Source organism: Cynocephalus volans, chromosome 1 (genome assembly GCF_027409185.1).
Source record: "Cynocephalus volans isolate mCynVol1 chromosome 1, mCynVol1.pri, whole genome shotgun sequence".
Classification (NCBI taxonomy): domain Eukaryota; kingdom Metazoa; phylum Chordata; class Mammalia; order Dermoptera; family Cynocephalidae; genus Cynocephalus; species Cynocephalus volans.
In genome coordinates, this window is record NC_084460.1 from 282408778 (window position 1) to 282423766 (window position 14989).

The window sequence follows — 14989 nt, forward strand, 5'->3', positions numbered from 1 at the left end:
CAATTACCTAGCATGGTCCTCCATGTGAGGGGTCTGGTGACCCAGTCTGTACAATGGGTTTGAAGGGTCTGAGCCCTAGCCCCGTCAATACAAATGGAAACTTAGTATAACTAAAATAATGAAACATTTTGGCTTTAGTTATGAAATGCATAGCCATACGATTAGTGTAGCTATTGCCTCAACCTGACAACTGGTGTAGTCGTGTAGCTTTACAGTACTTCATAAATATTGCTGTGATTCAAATTGCATCACTTCAGGAAACATAATGCATAGCTGTTCCATGTTTTGTGATCTAAGATTGACTAGTACATACAGGTGATGGCAGACATTCGTCTAGGGTAAAATTTCTCCATCAATCATCTAACAGTTTTAGCATCCATCAATGACTATTGCCTAAGTGAATTATTTATTGAGATCCTTGCTCTGGTCCAGATTGTTTTCATCTGGTTAGTTTCCTCTTTGTCTCCTTTATTTCTGTAGCTGATTACAGAAATATCTGAGAAAGGATCTTAGAAAAGATCCTTTCACCCTCTGGCTTCCTTTAGATCTCCAAATCCATCAGGTCTAGGGATATCTGAGACAGGGGGCCCGATCTTTCTTGCCTGGAGAGATAATGAGATAGTTAATTGAGTCAGTATTTCCTAAAGTTCACACTTGAAGCTCATAAAGCAAGTGGTTGTAGTTTTGTCCTGCTGGGTGGGTTGGGATGATGTGGAATGGAAAGGGCGATCTTCCCTTTTCTGGGGCCAAAGTCGAAGGCTTTTACTGGAAATTCTTTAATAGAGCCTGGGCTCTTAGATTTCAGAAGAGCGAACTGAGGTACGGCCAAAGAAAGAGTCCATAGGGATTCGGTGAAATCAGGGTAGAAAGATTCTGGATTCCCAGAATAGTGCCTTTCATTGCACATTTTAACCTCGGGACTACATCTCCCAGAATTCCGCTCGCCGTGTTCCACCCGTACTGAAGGGACTGCGCGCGCGCGAGGTAGCTGACGGCCCGCCCTCCCAGACCCCACAACCCCTGAGATTCCGCGCGCTTGACTCCCGCCCGCCCCCGCCCGTTCCTCCCAGGCCCCTGTCTACCCGCTGGGGGAGCGTGCAGTGCGTGGCAGGCGGCAGCGCCCCCGGAGGCTGGGTCGCGTGAGTGGTTGCTAGGGGCACCTGGACCGCCCGCTTGCCTAGCAGGCCGGAAGAGGAAGCAGCGCGGAGCTGGCGCCGAGCCGGGCGAAGCTGGGTCCTCTGGGTGAGTGTGACTGCGGAGCCGGGGGAACCGACCCGGACCCTCCGCCGGCCCGACACTCCCGCCCCTCCCCCTGCCCGGGTCCTTTCGCGCCAGTCCCCAGCCCTCCGGCCGCTTCCGCCCCATCGGCGCTTCCGGCCCGCAACCTTTCCATCTCCCTGGAGGCAAGGGGTCCGCCGACTCCTGCCCGCCCGGGACTTCGTGCCCTCTCGGAACCCGTCTCCCCCTCCGCCACGCCCTGTGAACTTAGTCGGCCTCGCCTGTGGGTGCCCGAACCCTGCAGCATCCCCTCATCCTGGTCTCCGTGCCTCTTCTTTCCCGCCGCGCTGCGGTTTAAATTCTCCTCACCTGGTTTTGGGCCCAAGCTCCTGTCAGGCTTCACGGCCGAATTTAACACCGATATCTACTTTTTTTTACTTCCCCACCCTCGGTATCTGTAGAGAAATACTTTCCTAAGCTGTACGCTTTCAAACAGGATCTGAGATCCCGTGGAACTTAAGTCTTCACTCATCCATCCATCCCTTCATTTCATCATTCACTAGACAATATTTAATATATAGGCAAATATTTAATGAGCCAGGGAACTATGGAGAGCCCTAGTGAGATAGAGTGGCCAACAAGACAAGCGTGTTTTCACGGAGCTTATAGTGCAGGGAAGATTTTTAATAAAGTAAACAAGCATTTACCATTCTGTAATGTGTGCTGTGATAGAATAGAAGAGAGACTCTTAACCCAGACTTACTTGGAAAACTACATTATCCCTATTCCCTGTGGCCTTCACATCCCATTCTGGATCTAGGAAATGTTTTAATCCTTTCTTTATGGAGTCATCCCTGCTTTCTCAGATATTCCAAACCACATCACCCTTAACTTCTGCACCTGTTGATTTAGCCGATCAACAAGCATCTGGAGGATCTTCTGGGACAGTGTTCCATCCCGTCCTTCCATTTCTTGCAGTAACTACTGTGACGCTGTTTTGATTAAAGGCCATCCCTCTTAGTGCCCAGAAAGTTATCAGCTACTTTTGAACCCAGCCTTGAATAATTATCAAGTTTTCTGGAACTAAAGAGGCGGGAGGACATTCCAGATACAAAGTGGCGTTAGAAAAAATACAGCAAGGCTTGAAAAGAGAACTTGGAAACAGTTTGACAGACCTGAGCTGGATTTGAAGGGAGCCATCCAGTGACAAGACATCCAGCGACAAGAAGTTAATAGGGGTTGGATTACAAAGGGCCTTGAATGTTTTGCTGAGTTAGAACTTTATCCTCCAGAGCAGTGGTTTTTCAAGCTGGGGTAATCAGGGCCCAAGACTTCAAGGGATTACACCTGCACATGTAGCTTTACATGAATGAATTTCCAGATCCTTAGCTTCCAAATGAACTCTTTTCTAAAACTGCCCTTAAAAAAAAGGGGGGGGGATCGGTGGCATATCCTTCACACTAACCAAATTTTACTAGGGTGTATTGACCTGAGTGTAAAAACCTTCTCAAATGCTAATACGGGGAATACTTTGGAGATATTGATTTCAAGGAAGCCTCCTTTTAGTGATTAAGTCACCTACCAAACCCAGAAGGCGTCCCATCTTTCCCAGTGTTATACATATTGCTGGTTAGAGTGAAGCCTGTTTCTTTTTGAGATATTCTGAATTCAGAAGAACACAAAAATTAAATATAATTGGAAATTTTTTTTGCAACCACGGGTTTTTTGAGCTATATTGAATAAAACTTGCATAAAAAAAATTTTTAAGAGATCTCTTTTAGTTTAGATGTGTGTTATCCAAGAAAATAGTTAAAACCTATTTTATCAAATCAACTTATGAAATGTTTAACTACAGTTAATCCTTAACATTTCTTTTTATGAAATGTTTAATATTTTCTACCTCCTCTTGAAAAAAACTTGTTTAAACTTCTGATGAAAAATTTAGGTCAACTTTAAGATGTGTGAGGAATACATGCTTTTAAAAATTCTTCTTAGGGCCAAGCCCGTGGCGCACTCGGTAGAGTGCTGCGCTGGGAGCGCAGCGATGCTCCCCGCCGCGGGTTCGGATCCTACATAGGAATGACCAGTGCACTCACTGGCTGAGTGCCGGTCACGAAAAAATGACAAAAAAAAAAAAAAAAATTCTTCTTAGTAAAATCATTTGAAGAGTATATTCCAGGAAAACCACAAAGATAATTAGCAGGAAAATAACATCTGATTTGTGTTTGAGATTACCAAAGTGTCAGGGTGTGGGTTGAATAGGAAGGATTTTAGTCCAGAGGCAGGGAGCCAATGAGAAAACTAACATATGGTCCAGGCTAGAGATGAAGAAGGCTTAATGGCTGCTGCAAGTGGGAGTAGGGAAGGTTTAGAGAGATGTTGAAGATGGTAGAATGAGACAAAACCTGGTGGCAGAGTGATGCAGGGAGAGTGGAGCAGTAGAGAATGATCCTAGGTTTCTGACTTCAGTTACCATGTGGGTGGTGATGTGGGAGGAACTGTTTGAAGGAGGGGCATCTTTGAGCAGAAAGATTAAGGAATTACATTTTGGACATGCCGAGTTGAGGTCCCTGCAGCACAACCAGGTAAAAGGGCCCAGGAGGTCATTCTGTAGGTCTGGAGCTAACAACAGGTCTGTGTGATGATAGAGTTGAGAATGTAGAGTTGAAGTCATGGAATGGAAGACGTTGCTCCAGGAGAATGTGTGGTAATAATTGCAGCTGCCATTTATTGAATGCTTATCATGTGCCAGGCAAAGTGAGAGTGCTGATCTCAGAGGAACACCAACATTGAAAAGGTGGGCAGAAGAAAAGTGAAGGAAGAAGGGGACAGAGTGCTTAACCAAATACATAAATGAATATGTGAATGGAAAGTTGTCTCTTGCTGAAAGACTATCTAGATGAAGCCTTAGCTTAAGAATCTATCTGATAACTCGTGATCTAGAGTTGGGTTTAGCTTTTCCACCAGGTTCTTTCTATGAAAGACAATTCCCACCAGGAATTGTCTGGTCATAGCCTCCCTGGATTTTAACATGGGATCAGGTGCTTTGGCCTGTCAGTGAAATGCAGAGAAAAGATTTTTCTTTAATGCCCTGAATTTCTCATGTTCCCTTCTGACAGAATTGGAACAAATACTGAGATTGTTAATTTCCCTTAAGTCCTAAAATACTGAAGACCCTGTCCTGTGGAGCCCTCATGGATATCCTGGACAGGCAGTGCTCTTGTAGACCAGCGATTCTCCGACTTTTTGGACTCAAGACTCCTTTATGCACTTCAAAAGGCTCTTCGGGATCTTCTTTTCTTTTCCTTTTTTGTAATGTGGCATGTATATCTCAATATTTACCATATTAGAAACTGAAATATTAATTCATTTAGAAATAATAAGGCCATTATTAACATAAGTAACATTTTTTAACATAAGTGGCTTTAAAAATTTTTTTTTGCTGGCCAGTACAGGGAACAAAATAAGTAGCATTTTAAACATAAGTTAGAGTAACATAAGTTTTTTAAGGAAAAATGCTATTGTTTCAAAAAAGATTAGTGAGAAAATGGCATTGTTTTTGCAAATCTCTTTAATGTCTTGCTTAATAGAAGACAGCTGGGGATTTTCATATCTGTTTCTTCATTCAGTCTATTGTGCTATGTTGTTTTGGTTGAATTATGAAGAAAATTAAGCTTCACACAGATATTTAGTTGGAAAAGAGAGGAGTATTTCAATAGCCTTCTCAGATAATTGTGAGTATTCTTCTTTGGTACTACACAAAACAAGCAGTGATTTTTGTCAGGTTTAGTTGCAGTGTGAAATCTAAAATGATACCATTGAACTTTTCATGCTCTGTTATATTAAAATCCATTGATCTATCTCTCATTTGACTGGATCTTATACACATGCATGATAATGTAACATCATGTGATAGATATTTGGAAAATACTGTTTCTCTATGTTGTTGTCACATTTGATTATACAATATCAAAAACTCACCTTCATTTTATCACCACAATCTCTTCAAAAGCGGTTAAGCATGGGGAAGCTGTACACTCATGGTGGCAGATACAGTTTTGCCAAAATTCTGATTTTCTCTTAGAAACTTATATTTTATCATTGGCAACAAATATTGCCAGTTGTTTTCCTTGAATTGACAGGCTTACTTTGTTCATTTTCCAGAACATATCTGCCAAATACTAAAGTCTGAATATCTATCCCTTATGTGTCATTCATTCTTTTAAGTAAACATGGCGCTCCACAGAAAAAGCCTGCAATTCGAACAATAACACAAGTGCCTTATTAGAGACAACCATCATCTTCTGTATGCAGCTTAAGTGTTTTATATGTATTTCTCATTTTATCACACAAAATATTTTAAAAGGTATGTACCCAAGCAAGATTTAATATAATTTTTACTGTGTCATCAAGTAAAACAGGCATCTATTCCAAGTTGGTCTGTGCCTGCCCCGTGGAGACTTGATGTTTTGAAACAAGAGCAATAGACTTTCTAACACAGGCTAGTTAGTAATCTTTCACACTTAAAGAGGAAATTTGAGGCAAAATTACCCCCACAAAGATTGGAGGACAGAACTGGATAGGCAGTTTCTGAATGCTTTATAAAGGTGACAAAGTAGAATATTCACTGTGTGGTGAAAATGTGTAGTAGTGAAGAATCTAAGTTGGTGCCATTGTCTTAGTCATGCCAAGGCATGAGCAGTTTTACTCACCATTGCTTTTGCACCATCAGTAGAAAGGTCAGCACAGTAAAAAAAAAGGCAAATAACATTTTAGTTTTGTTATGAAAACAGTTTCGACCTAGAAGAACACCTAAAAAGGGTCTCAGGGTCTTTGAACTATGCTTTGAAAATTGTTGCTCCAGAGCTCACTTGAGGAAGAGGAAAGAGGTTCCTTTCCAAAGCTCATAAAGGTCAAGCCTTCAGGAAAGCTAATCACCCAATATATGAAGCCTTCAACTGGTTTCACTTTTCAGTAATTTGTAGATTTACCTCCTTCAGCTCTAGCTGGTATATACTGTATCTTGACCTCAGGTTTGCTCGCTCGTTTTGTGTTACTGAACTGTGTTCTACAAGAGGTACCTATGACTTCATTTGTCTTAACTTCTCATTAGGGCTGGGGTATTGACCTTCCTCTCTCAGTAGAGCCATAAGAAGTTGATTGCTCTTCCAACTTTCTTTAGAGAGACATAGCTTGGAATTTATCTCATAAGAGAAAATGGGTCTGATTCCTATACTATTCCTATTCCCCCTTTCTATTTGGTTTCAGGTAAGTCAATTCTTCTTTTATTTTTATTTATTTATTTATTTATTTATTTATTTATTTATTTATTTATTTTTTATTTTTTATTTTTTTGTCTTTTTTGTGACCGGTACTCAGGCAGTGAATGCACCGGCCATTCCTATATAGGATCCGAACCCGCGGCGGGAGCGTGCCGCGCTCCCAGAGCTGCACTCTCCCGAGTGCACCACGGGCTCGGCCCTATTTATTTATTTTTTAAAGATGACTGGTAAGGGGATCTTAACCCTTGATTTGGTGTTGTCAGCACCACGCCTCACCCAGTGAGCTAACCGGCCATCCCTGTATGGGATCTGAGCCTGTGGCCCTGGTGTTATCAGCACCACACTCTCCAGAGTGAGCCAAGGGCCGGCTCAAGTCAATTCTATCTTCTAACATTACTATTGAGCAATTGAAATAATCTCATCAGAGATCTTGTGGATTGTAGAATCTGAATCATTTCTGATGTCCTGAGTTCCCCTGGTGACTGAGGGAAACACCTGGATGGAGGAGGAAAAGGAAACTGCAGATCCCAAGAGCCACACTCTCCTTTAATATAGGACAGTGATTTAATCAGTGGGTAATGAATAAATTGCTTTATGTAGAAATAGATACCTTGTCCAAGTTGGTCTAGGCCTGGCCTCTGGAGATTTGATTGTTTGAGACAACAGCAATAGATTTTCTAGCATAGGTTACTAATCATTCACACTCACTTAATGAGGAAACTTGAAGCAAAATTACCTCACAAAGATTGGAGGACAGAACTAGATAGGCAGTTTCTGAATGCTGTATAAAGATGACAAAGTAGGATGTTCTGAGTTCTGAGACTGGATTCTTTAGAAATGGGAGAATCTGGAGCCAGGGACATAGTTGGGATGCTACAGTAACAGTCCTGCACTTCGTTTTGGTGGTGGTGAGGGGGGGCTGTTAGGGACTGGGCTGAGCTAGCCATGCAAACAGAAAGAAAGGGATGTTTGAGGCCAGTTTGTGTATCTGTAGAACTATCCGCAGTTCTTTACTCACCACTCTTATCTCGTTAGTCAGTTGTTTGTTTTATGTTTAACAATTTTGTGGAGGTTTAATTGACATTGAACATAATCATCATCCTGAGTCAAATTTTTAAACTTAGTTCTAGGAATCCTTAGTGCCCCATGAAGTTGTTGGGGGAGGAGAGTTGGACAGTACTGCTGAAGAGGAGGCCAAACTGGGGCATGGCTCTTCCCACCCCTCTTCTACCAGAATACTCTGCATTTGTCTGTTATAGATACACAGGGATTTCCTATAAAAACCATCATGGAACTTAGGAGGCATATCCATGTGGAAAGTGAACAGTGCTATCAGCCTTGGCAAAATATCAAGCGAGAGGAATACACAACAAGTATTTGAGGAGAGGGTGGGGCTTCAGCTGGATCTGGAAGAGGTAAATGACATATGGTAAGGATTCAGAAGGAAGAGGCATAGTAGAGTAAAGCCTGCAGACAGGCATTTGAAAGGTTTATTCTGGGAATTTGGTGTAAGACCAGCAGTTCATATAGCAGAGTTCAAGATGGGAGAAATTCGAAATAAACCTTAAAAGATTGGGGGTCTTTGAACCCAAGCTGAGAAATCTGGATTTTACTTATGGACTGACATGACAGTCATCTGGAATGCATGTTAAAAATGCAGATTCCTGGCCCCACTGCAGACTGACTCCTCTCTGAAGGTGGGGCTTAGGAATCTGCACCCCAGGTTATTCTGATGCAAGTGATTGGTGTGCCACTATGATGTTTGGTGAAGGTTCATGGACAATTTTTGAAAAGGAAGTGATCTGATCAAGCAATATTTGAGCAAAGTTAATTTGGAGGTTGTTCACAGGATGGAATTAGAAAGGATGGACCCTGGAGACACAAGCTTCAGTCTGGATGCTGTTGCAGTAAGTCCAGATCTGGGGTGGTGGTAGAAATAATGAAAGGAGGGCGAATGTTAACAAAGACTCTTAAGTTTCATGACTGGTTTGGCTTTGGGGAAATTAAGGAAAGGAAGAAGTGAGAAGTGACTTAAGTTTTTAGCTTGACTAGGCGAAAGAAGGTTCCACTGAAAGAAATTGAAAGGTCAGGAGTGGAGAGCTAGTTTGATAAACTGGACTAAAGCGGTCAGACATGCATTTAGAAAAGACAGAGCAGGCATTTGGTGATGCAGACATGAGCCTTGAGAGAGGTCAAGTTTGCAAAATGACTGTTCTGCAGATAATAGTTGAAATTGTGAGAGCGGATTGGGTTGATACCAGAGAGGATGGAACAGAGGAACTGTGGAGGATTTTGGAAGGGGCCACAGGAGGAGGAAAAAGTACTACTGAAGGAGTTGGGTATAGCTGTGGTAGAGCTCATGCACTGAGTAAAGAAGTAGCAACAAAGAAGATGGTGGTGGTAAGAGGGGAACACCTATTTAATATGAAGAAGTCCAACTTGTGGCGTGCGGTGTGATATTGTGATACAATAAGAAATATATATTTGGTTTCTGCTCCTGGTTCCTGGTATGCAGCTCCTAAAACCCTTGGAATCTCCTAAGTGGTAAATGTCTTTTTATATGCTAATGAGATGACTGATGGCTGGGGCTCCTGGATGGGGGGGGGAGCTGGTTGTCAGGGGAACCAACTCTGTCATTAGGGGGTTGGAAATTTTATTCTCACCCCCCAACGTGTGGGGAGGAAGTGGGGCTGAAGGTTGAGTTGATCACCAATGGCCAGTGATTTAATAGATCATGCCTATGTAATGAAACCTCCATAAAATCCTAAAAGGACAAGGCTTGGGGAGCTTCTGATTGCTGAATGAGGGGAGGTACCTGGAGGATGGCATCCCTGGGGAAGGCATGGAAGCTTGGTTGCCTCTTTCCACACACCTTGCCCTGTGTATCTCTTCCATCTGGTCGTTCATCGATTTCCTTTGTAATAGCCTTTATAATAAATGATAAAAGTAAGTAAAGTGTTTCCCTGAGTTCTATGAGCCTCTCTAGCAAATTAATTGAACCCTAGGAGGGGATCATGGGAACCTCTGTTTATAACCAGTCACTCAGGGGCCAACCCCGTGGCGCACTCGGGAGAGTGCTGCGCTGGGAGTGCAGCAGTGCTCACGCCGCGGGTTCGGTTCCTATATAGGGATGGCCGGTGCGCTCACTGGCTGAGCGCGGTGCGGCCGGTCACAAAAAGACAAAAGACAAAAAAACAAAAAAATACTTCGTATAACCAGTCACTCAGAAGTACAGGTCACAACCTGAGGCTTTCAATTGGCACCTGTCTGGCTAATGTCTAAGGCCTGGAATCCTCACAGCACCAGTTGTCTAGCTCTTAATCCTGTTCATGATGCCAGTTGTAAAGCTACTCGGCCATGCTAGTTGTCGGGCTCTTTTACCTGCCGGTAATCCTGCCCCAGCTGGGCCGATTGTTGAGCTAAGGCTGGGTCTTGGGCTCCTAGACCCCTCAAGCCCACTCACAGACTGGGTCACAAACCCTTCATACACCAGACTGGGCCACCAGACCCCTTCACTCAGGTCTATGAGCTAGGTAACCGGCCAAAAAGGTGCTTGGAAACCGTAGGTTTGTAAAAGCATGGCTGCGCTGGGCGGACTCCTGAGGCCAACGCCCGCCCGCCTGCTTCACCAAACTTTCTGTCTCTCTCAGTTCCTCTCTCTCTCTCTCAAGAACACACAAAGAGCAACAAAACATGAATAGCAACAAAACTAAATGACACATTGGCGCACTGCGCACTAACTCCACACGCACACACAACTTGCTTACAATAGACGTGCTGAACCACACCCAACTCGACCCGAGGCAAGGGCCCTGACCAATCTATTCTATTTTCCCAACAATCCACCCCTTCAGGGTCCTCAATCTACGAGTTCAGAATCTTCCTCAACATTCCCTTAGTGAGGATAAATTAACCTTACTTTCACACATTGCACATTCCATCCCAGTCCCAAAAGTCTTTAGCTTGTTGCAGCACCAACTCAAAAGTCCAAAGTCTCCTCTGAGACCAAAAGCAAAAGTCCTTCCAGTTGTGAACTTGTAAAGAGTCAAAAACAAGTTTATCTACTTCCAAGATACGGTGGGACAGACATTGGATACACATTACCGTGCTAGAAGGGAGGAATAGAAAGGGAACACAGTCCCCAAACAAATCCAAAACCCAAACGGGGCAAACGTTAAACATACTGGGACACCTGGACCCCTAAAGCGTTTGGCAACCTCACTCCTACAGCTCTGCCAAGTGAAGCCCATTGAGCTGCCCTGGTGCCTGCGGCTTTTCCAGGCTGGTGCTGCACACTGCCAGCAGCCCCACAGTTCTGGGCTCCTGGCGGCAGTCCCGCCATCCTGGCTCCACTAGACATTTCCTCAGTTGGGGTTCTCTGTGGGGGCTCCGACCCCACTTTTCTGCTTCACATTGCTCCATAAATGACCTCCGCAGTGGCTCCACCCCTGCAGCAGGCCTCTGCCTGAGTCCCCCAGCTTATTCATACATCTTCTGAAATCTAGGAGGAGGCTGCCACGCCTCCACTGCTCTCACATACTGTTGGCCTGCAAACTTAACACAATGTGAATACCACCAGGGTTTTTGGCTTTTTGTCTTTGGAGGTGCTGAGGCAGGATTGCTCCAGCCAGAGCGGCTGGGATGCAGGGAGCAGTTTGCCGAGGGCAATGACACCTCAGGTCTGCCCTCCAGGACAAACTCAGTTCTCCTAGGATGGGAGGGGCGCTCTCCCAAATTTCTCAAACTCCTTTAGGGCATTTTTTTCCCCATTGTCTTGGCTCTTAGCATCTGGCTGCCTCACTGCCAAGGTGATGTCTTTAGCAAACAGTTTATCTGCTTCGTTTTTCTCCTGCTCTTCGCTTTTACATTCTGGCTTTTGAATGACTTCAATCAGCTCAGTACACCGGCTACTCAGTTTCAGGCAGTTTTTTGCAGCATTTGCCTACACACTTCAAACAGCTGCATTTGCCCAGTCCATGAAGGAGTGGCTGCCTCGCCTTTATGCATATCTGCGGCTCTTTTGTAACTGCTGCCTCAGAGACAGGTGCGTAGTAACGGAAACTAACTTTTCCATCTTTTCACCAGGTGAAAACATACTTGAAATTCTGCAGGGGCACCCATCCTCGGGTCATCTGCCCATCTGCATGTAGCACTCTTTTATTGGGTTTTACGGCACCCGTCCAGCCATCGGGTTTAAGTGTCACCCTCCAAGCCATTTGCCTTCAGACAAACGCAACATGCATTTACTACATAGTCTCTAAAGCACATTACACTATCCACCCCTAGATCTCATAGTTGGAGTAGCCAGGGGCTCTCCCTGTTTCTGCTGCTTTACTGTCTCAATTTCTTGTGCACAACAGGTCATGCCTGGAGCCGCAGGGTTTTCTCCAACTCACCACTGGGTTGGTCGTCTTCCCTGCTGTGAGAAGCAGGAGTGGCCAGTTGCTGCACGTCGCCTCCAGGACATTTATCTGTGCTTCCAACAACTCTGCCTTCTGCTGCAAATCTCGATCACTTTGCAGCATAGTGATCAGCAGCCAGGCTCCGGTCAGCAGAAAAGTGGCCACCAGGCACCACATGCTCAAGGACAGCCACATTCCTCCCCTTCCCAAGGGGTTTTGTGTTGTAGTACCTGTTCTGTGCTGCCTTGCAAGTACACTGTGCAGCAGCCAGATCCCGGTCGACAGGAAGGTGGCCACAAGGCACAGCATATATACAAGTAGCCACATTTCCTTTTTCTTCCAAGGGCTTTCAGCTCCTGTGTCTGCTCAGAATCCTGTCACAGACTATGCCAATTGTGGTGTAATCCTGCCTGACTACGCCAATTCGTTGGGGTCTGCTGTGGCTTGGAATCCTGTCGACATCGCCAGCTGTATCGCTCTTAATCCTGTTCATGATGCTAGATGACCACGCCAGTTGTCAGGCTCTTTTACCTGCTGGTAATCCTGCATCAGATGGGCTGATTGTCGAGCTAAGGCTGGGTCTGGAGCCCACAGACCCCTCAAGCCCGTTCACAAACCGGGTCACAAACCCTTCACATGCCAGGCTGGGTCCCCAGACCCCTTACATGCAGGTCTATGAGCTAGGTAACCAGCCAAAAATGTCCTTGGAAGCTGCAGGTTGGAAAGCATGGCTGCGCTGGGTGGACGCCCAAGGCCAACACCTGCCCGCCTGCTTCACTAAACTTCTCTCTCTCTCTCTCCCTCTGACTCTCTATCTTTAGGTATGTAGTGTCAGAATTGAATTGAATTATAGGATACCCAGCTGGTGGCCTCTGGAGAATTCCTTGGTGTGTAGCCCTATACACACATTTTGTTGACCAGAGGTGCAGTATTCTGTGCTGTGTTGTGAGTGACTGTGTAAGAATGTAGAAAAACATTTTCTTCAACTGATCATAGCTGTTGTAGATGCATTTGCTTTTTCAGCAAATATTTAATGAGCCCTGATTACAATTCAGGGGCTAGGCATAAACTTTTCGAACAGTGTTCCTGTTCTCAGAGTTTTCATTCTGGAAAAGCAGATAGGCAAATAGCAAAGAAATGCATAACTAATTGAAGTTTTTATTTAAAATGTAATATGTTTTTGACTAGGTGATTCATTTATATAGCTCAGAAATTTAAATTATAGAAAAAGATACACACAGATAAGTCTTGTCTGAGTCTGTTTCCAACCCCATTGGTAACCTTTTTTTAGAAATCAGTTCTTTGTTTATCCTTCCATTATTTCTTTAGGTAAATTTGAGGAAATATTGATGTATAATTTTAGATTGTAGAGGAATGAAACAGGGAATAAAACAAGGTAAAGTAATAGGGAATGATTGAGGTAGAACAATAATAGATAAGGCTGTTGACAGAGAGGGCGTTTTAACTGAATACCTAGTGAGGGAACTGAGCTGGCCATTCAGAGATCTGAGTGTTTCAGAAGAAACAGCAGAGACCCGAAGATGAGAACACTCCTGGTGAGGGGTGGAGTGGCTCTGGATAAGGTCAGAGAGATAGTGAGGAGTCAGATCACACAGGCCTTGGATCCATCAGATGGCTTTAAGCTAAATTTTAAAAAGAGCACTGTGGCCACTGTCTTGAAAATAGATTATAAGAAGGAGTAAGAGTAGCAACAGGGAACTCAACAGGTGAGAGATGATGGTGGCTTGACTAAGGTAATGACAGTGGAGGTGGGGTAGACAGATTCAAGGATGTATGTTTGAAGCTGGGAAGACTTTGTGGATTGAGTGGAAGTAAAGATCTGCTGAGGTCAGGGTAAAATTGTTACCACAGGCATGTTGGGAGTTTCTATGTTTCATGGACGCCTGTCCCAGAGACTGAGCCTCTTCTGCCTGGATATTTTTTTTTTTTACCAAAGTCTTTGTGCAGTTGTTACCCCTGACTCTAAAAGATTACTTGGGCAAGGGAGGAATGTGATTGACCTGTTCTTGTCTCATTAGTCCTCCTCCCACTTCTCCTAACGTGACTTTACTGAAATCTAACGTTCCCATCAAATTTCAAGGGAATTAAAAGATAACATGTTCCCTCTTAAATAACAGTGGTTATAGAAACCCTTGAGCTTCCCACAGTGCCTCCTTGTTTCCTTGACTCCAGTGGTAATGTCCTTATCTCAGCCTCTAGGTTCCTGTTTCTCAGCTGGACGCTGACAGCAGCTGCTTTCTCAGTTGAGGGCAAGACAGGGACTTATGTTTTGTTGGACAGTGAGGTTTTCAGTAGCAGCAGGTTTAAATAGCATTTCTCCTCTCAGTATTGAAGATTTCTTCCCCTCCCCCACTCCATTTGTGTGTTGATGGGCCCCAGGGAAAGTGATTCTGTTAAACTTCATCTGCCCTTCTATGAGCTAGGTAACCAGCCAAAAGGTGTTTATCTTCTCTCTTGAACTCCCCTTGAGCCGGAGTTTTCAGGTTCACTGTCAGGTTGGAGTGTTGTGTGCTGAATGACTAGTTCATAGTAAGGTGGCTACATTTAAAAGACTTGGGTTATGGGAGATGTGACCTCAGTTCTTGCACCTTAGGGATGACAGAAGGATCTGCCAGTCAAGCCTGCTTCAAGTAATGGAGCAAGGAGTAAGTCCATTGGCTTGAGTTGTTCACTGGTAAAATCCATTTCTGCCAGTGTAATTTCAAGGAAAAGTTGAAGTTGATTGTGTGCTACCTGCCTTCTGGTCTGAGGAAAACCAGACTTCCCTTTAAGTAATAATAATTTAAAAACAAAACAAAAAAACATTTTTATTTTGAAATGATTTTAGACTTGCAAAAAAGTTGCAAAAATAATACAGAGAATTCTTGTTTACCCTTTACCCAGATTCATTAAATGTTAGTATTTTGCCACACTTGTTTTATTATTTATTCATATTTTCTTATATATGTATGTTTGTTTTTGAAATGTTTGAGAATAGTTTGTAGACATGATGCCCCTTTACATCTGAATACTTCCTAAAAACTTCCTAAATGTTTGCTAAAACCAGGATATTCTCTTGCCACAGTG

At 43.9% G+C, this 14989-nt stretch overlaps 1 protein-coding gene across 3 annotated transcripts in view; it reads left to right on the forward strand.

Annotated features, from left to right (window-relative positions):
• The first annotated feature begins 1139 nt into the window (after nucleotides 1-1139).
• TTLL4 (tubulin tyrosine ligase like 4) overlaps nucleotides 1140-14989 on the forward strand; it is a 39563-nt gene continuing 25713 nt past the window's right edge. For all 3 annotated transcript variants that reach the window (XM_063096590.1, XM_063096595.1, XM_063096605.1), the window contains exon 1: nucleotides 1140-1242. The gene's annotated coding sequence lies outside the window, so the exon portion shown is untranslated. The remainder of the gene's footprint in view (nucleotides 1243-14989) is intronic.